At 48.1% G+C, this 11,716-nt stretch overlaps 1 pseudogene; it reads left to right on the top strand.

The window, feature by feature from the left end:
- Positions 1 to 2,159: 2,159 nt before the first annotated feature.
- LOC105063439 (death domain-associated protein 6-like) lies at positions 2,160 to 4,521 on the top strand (annotated as a pseudogene).
- The last annotated feature ends 7,195 nt before the right edge of the window (positions 4,522 to 11,716 follow it).

The following is an 11,716-nucleotide window of genomic DNA, read 5'->3' as shown; positions in this document are numbered from 1 at the left end:
AAGCCACTAGAATTATCTGGAGGCAAGAAAAGAAAAAAGCCCAAAAACCCAAAAAAGTCTGATTATCTCCAGATGGTATTCATTGTACATTTCTATGTCTAGATATAATTATAAATAACAATTTCTGGGGCATATATCCAGAAGGAACCCTACTTCAAAATGACACCTGCACCCCAATGTTCCTAGCAGCAATATTTACAATAGCCAAGACATGGAAACAGCCTAAATATCCATCAACAGATGACTGGATAATGAAGATGTGGTATATTTATAAAGTGGAATACTATTCAGCCATAAAAACTGACAACATAATGCCATTTGCAGCAACATGGATATTCCTGGAGAATGTCATTCTAAGTGAAGTAAGCCAGTAAGGGAAAGAAAAATACCATATGAGATCACTCATATGAGGAATCTAAAAACGTAACAAAACATAAATACAAAACAGAAACAGACTCATAGACATAGAATACAAACTTGTGGTTGCCAGGGGGACAGGGGGTGGGAAGAAACTGGGATTTCAAGATGTAGAATAGATAAAAGATTGTACTGTGCAGCATAGGGAAGTATATACAGGATCTTGTGGTGGCTCACAGCAAAAGAGAACGTGACAATGAATGTATGTATGTTCATATATAACTGAAAAATTGTGCTCTACACTGGAATTTGACACAACATTGTAAAATGACTATAACTCAATAAAAATGTTTTAAAAAATAGATAAACATCAGTGTCTTACTGTATTAGCACAGGGAACTATATTCAATACCTTGTAATAACCTGTAATGAAAAAATATATATATAAATATATTATTGAATCACTATGCTGTACACCAGAAACTAACAATATTGTAAATCAACTATACTTCGATTAAAGAAAAAGTAAAGTTAAAATATATATATATATATATTTTATCACTCTGTATACTATGAGAATTACTTCTCTAAGAACTTGAAAGGCCCTTACAAAATTGCATTTTTATAGTTCTGTTCTGTTTTTGCATTGGGTGTTCACAGTTCAATTTTTAAAGCACTCAATGCATATTTATGTACTTTTATTTTATTTTTAGGAGAGTGTTCAGTTGACATTCACATGAACTGCCTCACAGAGGAAGTCTCTAGGTGATGCTAAGAAAGATTGATGATTCACGACCCACTCAAGCCAGACTGCAGTAGGGTGCTGGCAGAAGTCAGAAGCTAAAATCATAAAAATGTGGAACCGAGATAGACTATAGGCATGAAAGGACAGAAGCACTTAAAGTTTATCACTGAATGCATAAATGTTAGCTTTAAGACATGGAAGCTGTCACTTGTTGTTCCAAAACATCCCCAAATTTATAGTTTTAAATGAAATTCACCATCAAGAGTGAAAAAAGCCTCAATGTACCTATGTTCAAAGATGTGTTAATTTTATAAATGTTGTCATATTTGTTGTGAAACTAAACAATTCATCACATATTATAGTCAGATGTGTAAATACCTCTTACATGTTTTTCATCTTTTTTTTTATCTTCACTTCTTTAGATTCCCTTTGATTCCTCCAGACCGTATGGGATGAAGGTTTTAAAAAGTCGTTACATAGACTACTGAGCATATGAAGCTTTTGCGACCTTCACTCCAGTCTCCTTCCATTTGTTACCAAACCAAACTTGGATCCCTTGTCCGAGCGCGGTACAGCCAATCTAGTGACACTGGGTTGCAGTGAAGAAAGCGCAATGTTTATTGCAGGAACTGACAAGTCCCCAGTTTGTTTCAGGGAGGGTGTTTTAAAGCCAGGATGAGGGAGAGGGTTGTGGGGTGTGATCAGCTCAGGGAGGAAGAATCAACTTGCCAACTATGAGAAATAGTACGGAAACGCAACCGAAAGACCAGACGGCGACGTGAGGGGTAGAGCTGGGAGTGGGACTTAAGGTTTTCAGACAGTTTGGGGCTCCCACAGTAAAGGTCCAGAAAAACATATGGTACTAATGGTTGCTGAAGACAGGCAGTGAGGACACTGTTGAGCATGGCTGGGTGTTTTTGAAACCCAGGAAGACTGGAAAATGTGTGAGATGAAGGGATGGGGCTGTGCTGGAGGGGCTCTTTCTGAGGCCCCATCCCCTTCCAGCAGGAATTACAAAATCCCCAACACTTCCCCCCTCAGGGGGATTTGATCCCCCATGGCCACTGCTAACAGCATCATTGTGCTGGATGATGATGATGAGATGAAGCAGCTGCTCAGCCAGGGCCCTCCCACCCACCCCCCAATCCGGCCTCACCCAAGGCAGAAGCCCCTGGCTCCTCCCAGCCCCATGTGGCCAGAGGAAGCAGTAGTTCAGGTGGCAAGAAATGCTACAAGTTGGAGAATGAGAAGCTGTTTAAAGAGTTCCTTGAACTGTCTAAGACGCAGACAGTGGACCACCTGGAGGTGGTCCCATTCCTCTATAACCAGCAGCAGCGTGCCCACTCTGTTTTTGGCCTCAGCGGAGTTCTGCAACATCCTCTCTTGGGTCCTCTCTTGGGCTCAGAGCCGACCAGCTAAGCTTTATGTCTACATTAATGAGCTCTGCACTGTCCTCAAGACCCAATCAGCCAAGAAGAAGCTGAATCTGGCCCCTGCTGCCGCCACCTCTAGTGGGTCCTCTGGGAATAACCCTCCCACAGACTCCTCCTCGGACCCCACAAATGCTGAGACCACTACCTCTGAGGCCCCAAGGACCCGTGGTCCCCAGCGGCAGATCCAGCACTTGGAGCAGCTGCTAGCACTCTATGTAGCGGAGATCCGGCGGCTGCAGGAAAAGGAGCTGGATCTCTCAGAACTAGATGACCCAGACTCCATTTACCTGCAGGAGGCAAGGTTGAAGCGTAAGCTGATCCGCCTCTTTGGGCGGCTGTGTGAGCTGAAAGACTGCTCTTCACTGACAGGCCGGGTCATAGAGCAGCGCATCCCCTACCGTGGTACCCGCTACCCAGAGGTGAACAGGCCCACTGAGCGGCTCATCAACAAACCAGGGCTTGACACCTTCCCTGACTATGGAGATGTGCTGCGGGCCGTAGAGAAGGCAGCTGCTCAGCACAGTCTTGGCCTCCCCCGACAGCAGCTTCAGCTGATGGCTCAGGATGCCTTCCGAGATGTGGGCATCAGGTTACAGGAGCGTTGCCACCTTGATCTCATCTACAACTTTGGCTGTCACGTCACAGATGACTATAGGCCAGGCATTGATCCCACACTGTCAGATCCTGTCCTCACCCAGCACCTGCGGGAGAACCGGAGCTTGGCTATGAGCTGTCTGGATGAGGCCATCTCTAAATATGCAATGAAGCAAGACCAGAGTGAGGAGGGCGAGAGATAGAAGAGAAGATCCCAGCTCCCCCAAGCCACCTCTTCCCGCTCTGTAGATCACCCCAAAGCCTCCTTGGATTCTGGTGAGGGCCCTAGTGGGATGGCATCCCAGGAATGCCCTATCACCTCCAAGGCTGAGACAGATGATGAAGAAAATGAGGAAACTGATGAGGAGGAGGAAGAGGAGGAGGAGGAAGCAAGTAAGGATGGAGATAAGAGCCCCATGTCCCCACTACAGATCTCCACTGAAAAGAACCTGGAACCTAACAAAGGGATCAGCAGGTCTTCAGGGGAGCAGCAAAACAAAAGACTTGCAGTGTCACCATCTTCACTGTCAGAAGAGCCCCCAGCCCTCTCCAGCACAGATGCTGAAAGCAGTGGAGAACACCTCGAGGAGTTGCCCCTGGGAAGAGAGCCCTATGTCTCATCTCTTTGAGCTAGAGATTGAAGCCTTGCTCCTGGATACTACCCCTTCTCCTGAGAAGAGGGATGTTTCCTCTTCCAGGAAGCAATCAGAGGAACCCCTCACCACTGTTTTGGAGAATGGAGCAGCCATGGTCACCTCCACTTCCTTCAACGGAGGTGTCTCTCCTCACACCTGGGGAGATGCCAGAAGAAATCTCGGATGGAGAAGCAAACAGAAGCAGGGCCATTAAGAAATAGCTACGTGGAAAGGCAAAGGGCATTGCGTGGGAAGAATGAGAAGAAGACATGTACGCTGCACAGCCCACCTTCCCCCTTGGGTTCCATGGCTCCAGTTGCTGATTCCTCAATGAGGGTGGACTCTCCTAGCCATAGCCTGGTGACCAGCTCCCTCTGTAGTCCATTTCCACCCTGGTTGTCCCAAACCCCTCAGTCACAACCCTCCAGGCCTGGTATTTATGAGTGTGGCCACACAGTGCGATCCAGAGGAGATCATCCCAGAGGAGATCATTGTGCTCTCAGATTCTGATTAACTGCCTCCCACTCCTCCCTTCCTCCAAAATGTTTTGGAATAGTATTTGGAGGATGGTGGGAAGCAGACGACGACAGAGGAAGGGATGGACTGAGCTAATCTCCTTTTGGTGGTTTCTTTAAAAAAAAAAAAAAGGCTTAAGTTTTACACAGAAACATTAATAAACAATAAAGTTCTTTTCTTATTGTTAAAAAAAAAAAAGAAATCACACCCAATTTCAACATTTTTTGACAGGCAGGCTTTGTTAATTATGATTGTCCCACTTGGTAGGTTCTCTTAAATTCCATAAATCTAAACAAAGGATGTCTGCTCACAACATCTTTTTCTTGTGTTTTAGTAAAAATATCCTTTCCTTAAAAGTCTCAGATGAAACAGCACTTCTGGTAGAAGAGCTTACCATCCTCTGTTAAGTGTAGGGACTTGTTTGCTAAGCTTGTTTTTCTGAAGTGTGTGTTAATTCCTTCTCTTCCTCACAGCTATCATCAGCAGGCTTTTAGGACCTCTCCAATCGACTTGTAACAAGGCCTTGCTCAGATGAAGTTAAAAGGAAAAAGAAACACTGTATAAGAGCGAACTCTCCAAAGTGTCTCAAGAAAAGAATTAGTGTTTACTTTGAGTTGTTCCCTTTGGAGACATTTTTTAAAAGCAAATTTGTAGGTCATTAGGAAGACTTATGGATGACACAGGTGCAGGTAAATACTCCAGAGAAAAATCACCATTTCTTCCTGACTCTTTTTTGAATATAAAGTCAGAATGTGTAACATCAGGGTTAGATTTATATTAGAGGCTTCTTGGGGCTCAAACTCATTTATAAGCCAGGATTAATTTATGTCAAGAAAGCTGGGAAGTATCATTAGAAAATGTCAGGAAGGAACAATTTTTATGAAGGGGTAAGTTTCTGATTGACCCAGAGCCATTCTGGCTTTAAAACATCAAAGCACAAAGGTCAAAGTGATATTGAGGATCAGCAAGCAGACCACTGGGGTCAGTTTGTTCAAAAGCCCAGGTTTAACCTGTAGTCACAGCGGGAAGCTTATAAATGTGGGGTGAAGGAATAGCTCAATCAAACAAAGTATTCTCTCTCAAACCAAACCAAAACACAACAAACAGCAAACGTAAACCAAGCCCCAAACCAAGTCAAGTCCCTCCACCCCAGAACCAACATTCACTTAGGACATACCAGTATCTTCTTATCTTATCCTGTACTTCTATGAGAAACACCTATTTTAACACTGCTGACTTTTTATTTTTAAGGAAGTTTATTTATCATTCTAAACTACTTTCTTTTGAACACCTTTAGATTTTTGGGTACTTTTAAGTTATTATAAGCTCAGTGGTAGAGCGCATGCTTAGCACGCACAAGGTCCGGGGTTCAATCCCCAGTACCACCATTTAATAAATTACTAATTTATTAAATTACTAATTTAATTTCTTCCCCCACTTAAAAAAAAGTTATTATAGCTTGTTCAGTTGCCTAATGATCTATTTGGGAGTAACAGATAATATTTTAATGCAGGTCTACCTCATGTAAGTGATTCCAAATTAAATGGCACTAAGGAATCTGCTGTCTCATGGGAAATTGTTAAGGTGCACAAGGAAGTATTTGTAAACAAATGAGAACACCTGTTACTGGCAGGAGGCGAAATTAGAAAAGCAGAATGTGAGACATTGATATTGAGGGAATAATTCCCTTCTACAAAGACTACAAGAAAATCTCTCAAGAAAATAGTTGATACTTTTTAATGACATTTACCAAATCAGGGTAACACAAAGAAGAGGATTTGCTGAGGATCATGTATTGGGGAATCATGTGGCAGGTGGAACTAGGGTCAAGGTTTTCATTGTGCCATTTGCATTTTGATGACTCAAAGGACCTCAAAATATTTTGGGTTTTGAGGAAAAGGGGGACACACAAAAAACACATAGAGGGCTATGATGAATAGTTTGATGGTCAGGTGTGCACCACCTTCCCTGCAGGTGCAGGCAATTGACATTATCCAAGCAAACCAGACAGACATGGGCTAAGCGCAGGGAAAGCCACTGTCAAGCTGTTGAACACAAAATTGCCTCATGGGTTGTTTCATTTCCTTTAATACTGATTTCAAAGCAGCCAACTACTAACCTTTGGGTCCAGATTGTTGCTTAGACACAGGACTGCCAAGTTAATCATCTGATGGAGGAGTTAGCAGGCTTTTCCCATAAAGGATTAATAGTAAATATGTTCATATGCTGTACACCAGAAATTGACACAGCATTGTAAACTGGCTATACTTTAATTAAAAAAATAGTAAATATGTTCACACGGGGACCATGTGACGTCTGCTGTAGCTATTCAACTCTGATGTAGTCAGATGGCACAGCCTTAAACAATATGTATATGATGAGCATGGCTGTGTTCCAATAAATCTTTATTTATAAAAACAAGATGTAGGTGGGATTTGAGCCTTGGGCCATAGTTTGCCAGCCCTGTAGTCTGAAGCCACTTTCCTGTGGAAGACTTAAAAATTTGCTTGGTGGAATTTAAGAGAGAGGATACTAAGTGAGCTCTGTCTCTGTGATTTTTTTTTCTTTTAAACTTGATTATTCTGAAATTTAAAATTCTCTAATAGCTCATCTTGAGTTTGGCTTTTTATGGCAACAAAACAAATTTTTCTAATTTTGCACTTACTTATGTAACCCTGAGACCCACTCAAGACTATAAGCATCTTAAGAGCAGAACTGATTTACTTCATTTCTGTGTTCTCAGTGCATAGTGTAGTGCCCATCACTAAACAGATAATAGGTATTTTAATTGGAGCATCAAGTATTTCAACATTTCTAGGCTGCTTTAAGTACAATAAAAACTCTGAAAATCTTGAAACAAGGAAAGTACTCAGTGGTTCCTATTTCTACAATAAAGAGCCTACTAGTCAATGTTTTTCTTGCCTTTGGAAACATTTTTATTGCTGCAGTACAAAAAAAAAAGTTTCTGGACTGAAACCTTTTATTCAGGGTTTCCAGGAAATCAAAGACATAGACCAGGGTAGGTTTATTTATATAAAGGAACATCAAATATGGTGTCTGGAGCAGTAAAATTGAATTTGGAGATGTCTTCAGGGCCAGTGACCCAGGCTATGTGCATTTCTTCACGGTCAGTCACCGAGGCCAAAGATGTGACTTCAGGGCCAATGACCCAGGTCCAGGGTGTGCGTCCAGCAACAGAGACCCAGGTCCAGTGTGTGTCTTAAGGGCCAGTGATACAGGCCAAGTATGTGCCTTCAGCGCCAGTGGCACAGGCCGAAGGTGTGCCTTCTACGAAAATGATTGAAGCCCAGGGTGTGCTTTCATGGCCAGTGACACAGGCAGAGGGTGATCCTTCAGGGCCAGTGACTCAGGTCCAGGGTGTGCCTTCAGCTCCAGTGATCTAGGCATAGGGTGTGTCTTCAGGGCCAGTGTCCCAGGCCAATGGTGTGACTTCAGGGCCAGTGACCCAGGCCAAGTGTGTGGCTGCGGCACCAGGGATCGAAGTCCAGATGTGCCTTCAGGCCAGACATCCAGGCCCAGGGTGCGCCTTCACGGCCAGTGACCCGGGCTAAGTGTGTTTCTTCAGGGTCAGTGACACAGGCCCAGTGTGTGCCGTCTACGAAAGTGACTGAGGCCCAGAGTGTGCTTCTATGTCCAGTGACCCAGGCCCAGGGTGTGCCTTCAGGGCCAGACCCAGGCCAATGGTGTGACTTCAGGGGCAGTGACCCATGCCAAGAGTGTGTCTATAGGACCATTGACCCAGGCCTAGGGTGCTAATTCAGGGCTAGTGACCCAGGCCTAGTGTGTGTTCCAGGGCCAGTGACCCAGGACCAGGGTGTGTCTTCAAGGAGAGAGACAAAGGCCCAGGGTGTGTCTTCACAGCAAGTCACCAAGGACAACTGTGTGTCTTCAGCGCCAGTGACCCAAGTCAAAGGTGTGCCTTCATGATCAGGGACCCAGGCCCATGGTTTGTCTTCAAGGCCAGTGACCCAGGCCCAGGGTGTATCTTCAAGGCCAATGACCCAGGCCAATAGCGTCACTTCAGGGTCAGTGACACTGGACAAGAGTGTGTCTTCAGGGCCAGTGACCCAGGCCCATGGTGTGTCTTCAGGGCTAGTGACCAAGCCAATGGCGTGATTTCAGGGCCAGTGACCCAGGTCCATGGTGTGACTTTAGGGCAGTGACCCAGGCGAAGGGTGTGTCTTCAGGAACAGTGACCCAGGCCTGTGTCTGTCTTCAGCGGCAGTGACCCAGGACCAGGGTGTGCCTTCAGTACCATTGAACCAAGCCCAGGTTATACACTCAGGGTCATTGACCAAGGCCCAGGGTGTACGTTCAGGGCCAGTGACCCAGGCCCAGTGTGTGTATTTATGGCAAGTGACCAAGGACCAGGAACTGTCTTCATAGCCAGTGACCTGCGTCCACAGTGTGCCTTTAGTACCAGGACCCAGGCCCAGGGTGTTTTTTCAGGGCCAGTGACCCAGGGCAAGTGTGTATATTCAGGGCCAGTGACCAGGTCAAGGGTGTGATTTCAGGGCCACTAATCCAGACCAAGCATGGGCCTTCAGGGCTAGTGACCCAGGCCGAGGTTGTGACTCGAGGGCCAGTGACCCAGGCCCAGGGTGTGGCTTCTTCACCAGTGACCCAGGCCAGGGTTTGCCTTCAGCACCAGTGACACAGGCCCAGGGTGTAACTTCAGGACCACTACTAAAGGCCAAGCATGGGCCTTCAGGGCTAGAGACCCAGGCCAAGGTTATGACTACAGGGCCAGTGACACAGTCCCAGGGTGTGCCTTCAGTGCCAGTGACCCAAGCTCAATGTGTGCCTTAGGGGCCATTGACCAAAGCCCAGATGTGCCTTCAGGCCAAATACCCAGCCCTAGGGTGTGTCTTCAGGACCAGTGACCTAGGCTAAGTGTTTCTTCAGGGTCAAGACCCAGACCAAGGGTGTCCGTTAGGCACCAGTGACTCATGCCTAGGGTGTGCCTTCAAGGCCAGTGACCCAAGTCCAGGGTGTGTCTTCAGGGACAGTGACTCAGGCCAATGGTGTGACTTGAGGGCCAGTGACCTAGGCCAAGAGTGTGTCTTCAGGGCCAGTGACCCAGCCCAGGGTGTTTCTTCATGGCCATTGACCCAGGCAGAGGGTGTGTCTTCAGGGCCAGTCACCAAAGACAAGTGTGTGTCTTCAGTGCTAATGACCCAGGTCAAATGTGTGCCTCAAGACCAGGGACCCAGGCCCAGGGTGTGCCCACTGCACCAGTGACCCAGGCCCAGGCTGTGCCCTCTGCACCAGTGACCCAGGCCCAGGCTGTGCCCTCTGCACCAGTGACCCAGGCCCAGGGTGTGCCCTCTGCACCAGTGACCCAGGCCCAGTGTGTGCCCTCTGTACCAGGGACCCAGGCCCAGGGTAAGGTTTCTGCACCAATGACCCAGGCCCAGGTTGTTTGTTCGGGGCCAGTGACCCAGGCCAAGAGTGCACCTTCAGGACCAGTTATCCTGGTCCAGGGTGTGACTTCAGAGCCAGTGACCCAGGCCAATGGTGTGACTTCAGGGCCAGTGACTCATGCCAAGAATGTGTCTACAAAACCACTGACCCAGTCCTAGATTGCTAATTCAGGGCTAGTGACCAAGGCCAAGGGTGTGTCTTCAGGGCCAGTGACCCAGGACCCTGCTGTGTATTCAGGTCCAGTGACCCAGGTAAATGGTACGACTTCAGCGCCTGTGACCCTGGCCTAGTGTGTGCCTTCAGCACCAGTGACCCAGGCCCATGGTGTGCCTTCCAGGCTAGAGACTAAAGCCCAGTATGTGCCTTCTCTACCAGTGACTCAGGGCCAGGGTGTACCTTCAGCGCCAGTCACCCAGGCCCAGGGTGTGCCTTCTGCACTAGTGACCCAGGCCCAGGGTTTGCCTTCAGCGCCAGTGACACAAGCCCAGAGTGTTTTTTCAGGGCCAGTGACCCACGACAAGTGTGTGTCTTCAGGGACAAGGACCCAGGTCAAGGGTGTGACTTCAGGGCCACTAATCCAGGCCAAGAATGTGCCTTCAGGGCCAGTGACACAGTCCCAGGTTGTACCTTTGGCACCAGTGACTGAAGCCCAGATGTGCCTTCAGGCCACACACCCAGGCCCAGGGTATGTCTTCTGGGCCAGTGACCCAGACTAAGTGTGTTTCTTCAGAGTCAGTGGCCCAGACCAAGTATGTGTTCCAGGGCCAGCGACCAAGGCCAACTGTGTGTCTTCAGGGCCAGTGTCACAGGCCCAGTTTTGTTGTCGGTGCCAGTGACCCAGATCCAGGGTGTGCCTTCAGCTCTAGTGACCCAACCGCAGCGTGTGCCTTCTGCCCCAGTGATGAGAACCAGGGTGTGCCTTCAGCGCCAGTGACAAATGGCCAGGGTGTGGCTTCAGGACCAGTGACCCAGGTTCAGGGTGTGCCTTCAGCACAAATGACTCAGGGCCAGGGTATGTCTTCAGGGCCACTGACCAAGGCCCAGGGTGTGTCTTCAGGGCCAGTTACCCTCGTCCAGGGTGTGACTTCAGGGCCAGTGACCAAAGCCCAGATGTGCCTCAATCAATCCAGGCCCAGGGTGTGGCTTCAAGGGCCAGTGACCCAGGCAATGTGATTGCCTTCAGGGCCACTGACCCAAGTCAAAGGTGTGACTTCAGGGCCAGTAATCCAGGCCAAGCATGTGCCTTCAGGGCCAGTTATTTAGGCAGAATTTGTGACTTCAGGGTGAGTGACCCATTCCCAAGTTCTGCCTTTAGAGCCAGTCACCCAAGCCCAGGGTGTACCTCCGGCACCAGAGACCGAAGCCCAGATGTGCCTTCAGGCCAGACACCCAGGCCCAGGGTGTGTTTAGGGCCAGTGACCCAAGCTAATTGTGTTTCTTCAGGGTCAGTGACCCAGGACAAGGGTGTGTTTTCAGAACCAGTGACACAGGCCCAGGGTATGCCTTCTACGAAAGTGACCAAGGCCCAGGGTGTGCTTTGATGTCCAAGGACACAGACCCAGTGTATGCCTTCAGGAACAGTTACCCAAGTCCACAGTGGGCCTTCAGAGCCAGTGACCCAGGCCAAGTGTGCATCTTCAGGACCAGTGACCAGGCCCAGGGTTTGTATTCAGGGCCACTGACCCAGGCTAAGGGTTGTCTTCAGAGCCAGTGACTGAAGCCAAGGGTGTGTATTCAGGGCCAGTGACCCGGGCCCAGGGTGCTCCTCGAGGTCCATAGACACACATCCAGGGTGTCCCTTCAGGGCCATGCACTCAGGCCCAGGGGGTGCCTTCAAACCCAGAGAACCAGGCCCAAGGTGTGCCTTCAGTCTCCCAGGCCCAGGGTGTGCCCTCAGCACCAGTGACCATGGCCCAGGGTCTGCCTTGAGGGCCAGAGACCCAGGCCCAGGGTGTTCCTTCAGTGCCAGTCACCCAGGCCCAGTGTGTGCC

Source organism: Camelus bactrianus, chromosome 35, assembly GCF_048773025.1.
Source record: "Camelus bactrianus isolate YW-2024 breed Bactrian camel chromosome 35, ASM4877302v1, whole genome shotgun sequence".
Taxonomy (NCBI): Eukaryota; Metazoa; Chordata; class Mammalia; order Artiodactyla; family Camelidae; genus Camelus; species Camelus bactrianus.
Note: the sequence above shows the minus strand (reverse complement) of the source record. Positions and strands in the feature narration are given on the sequence as shown.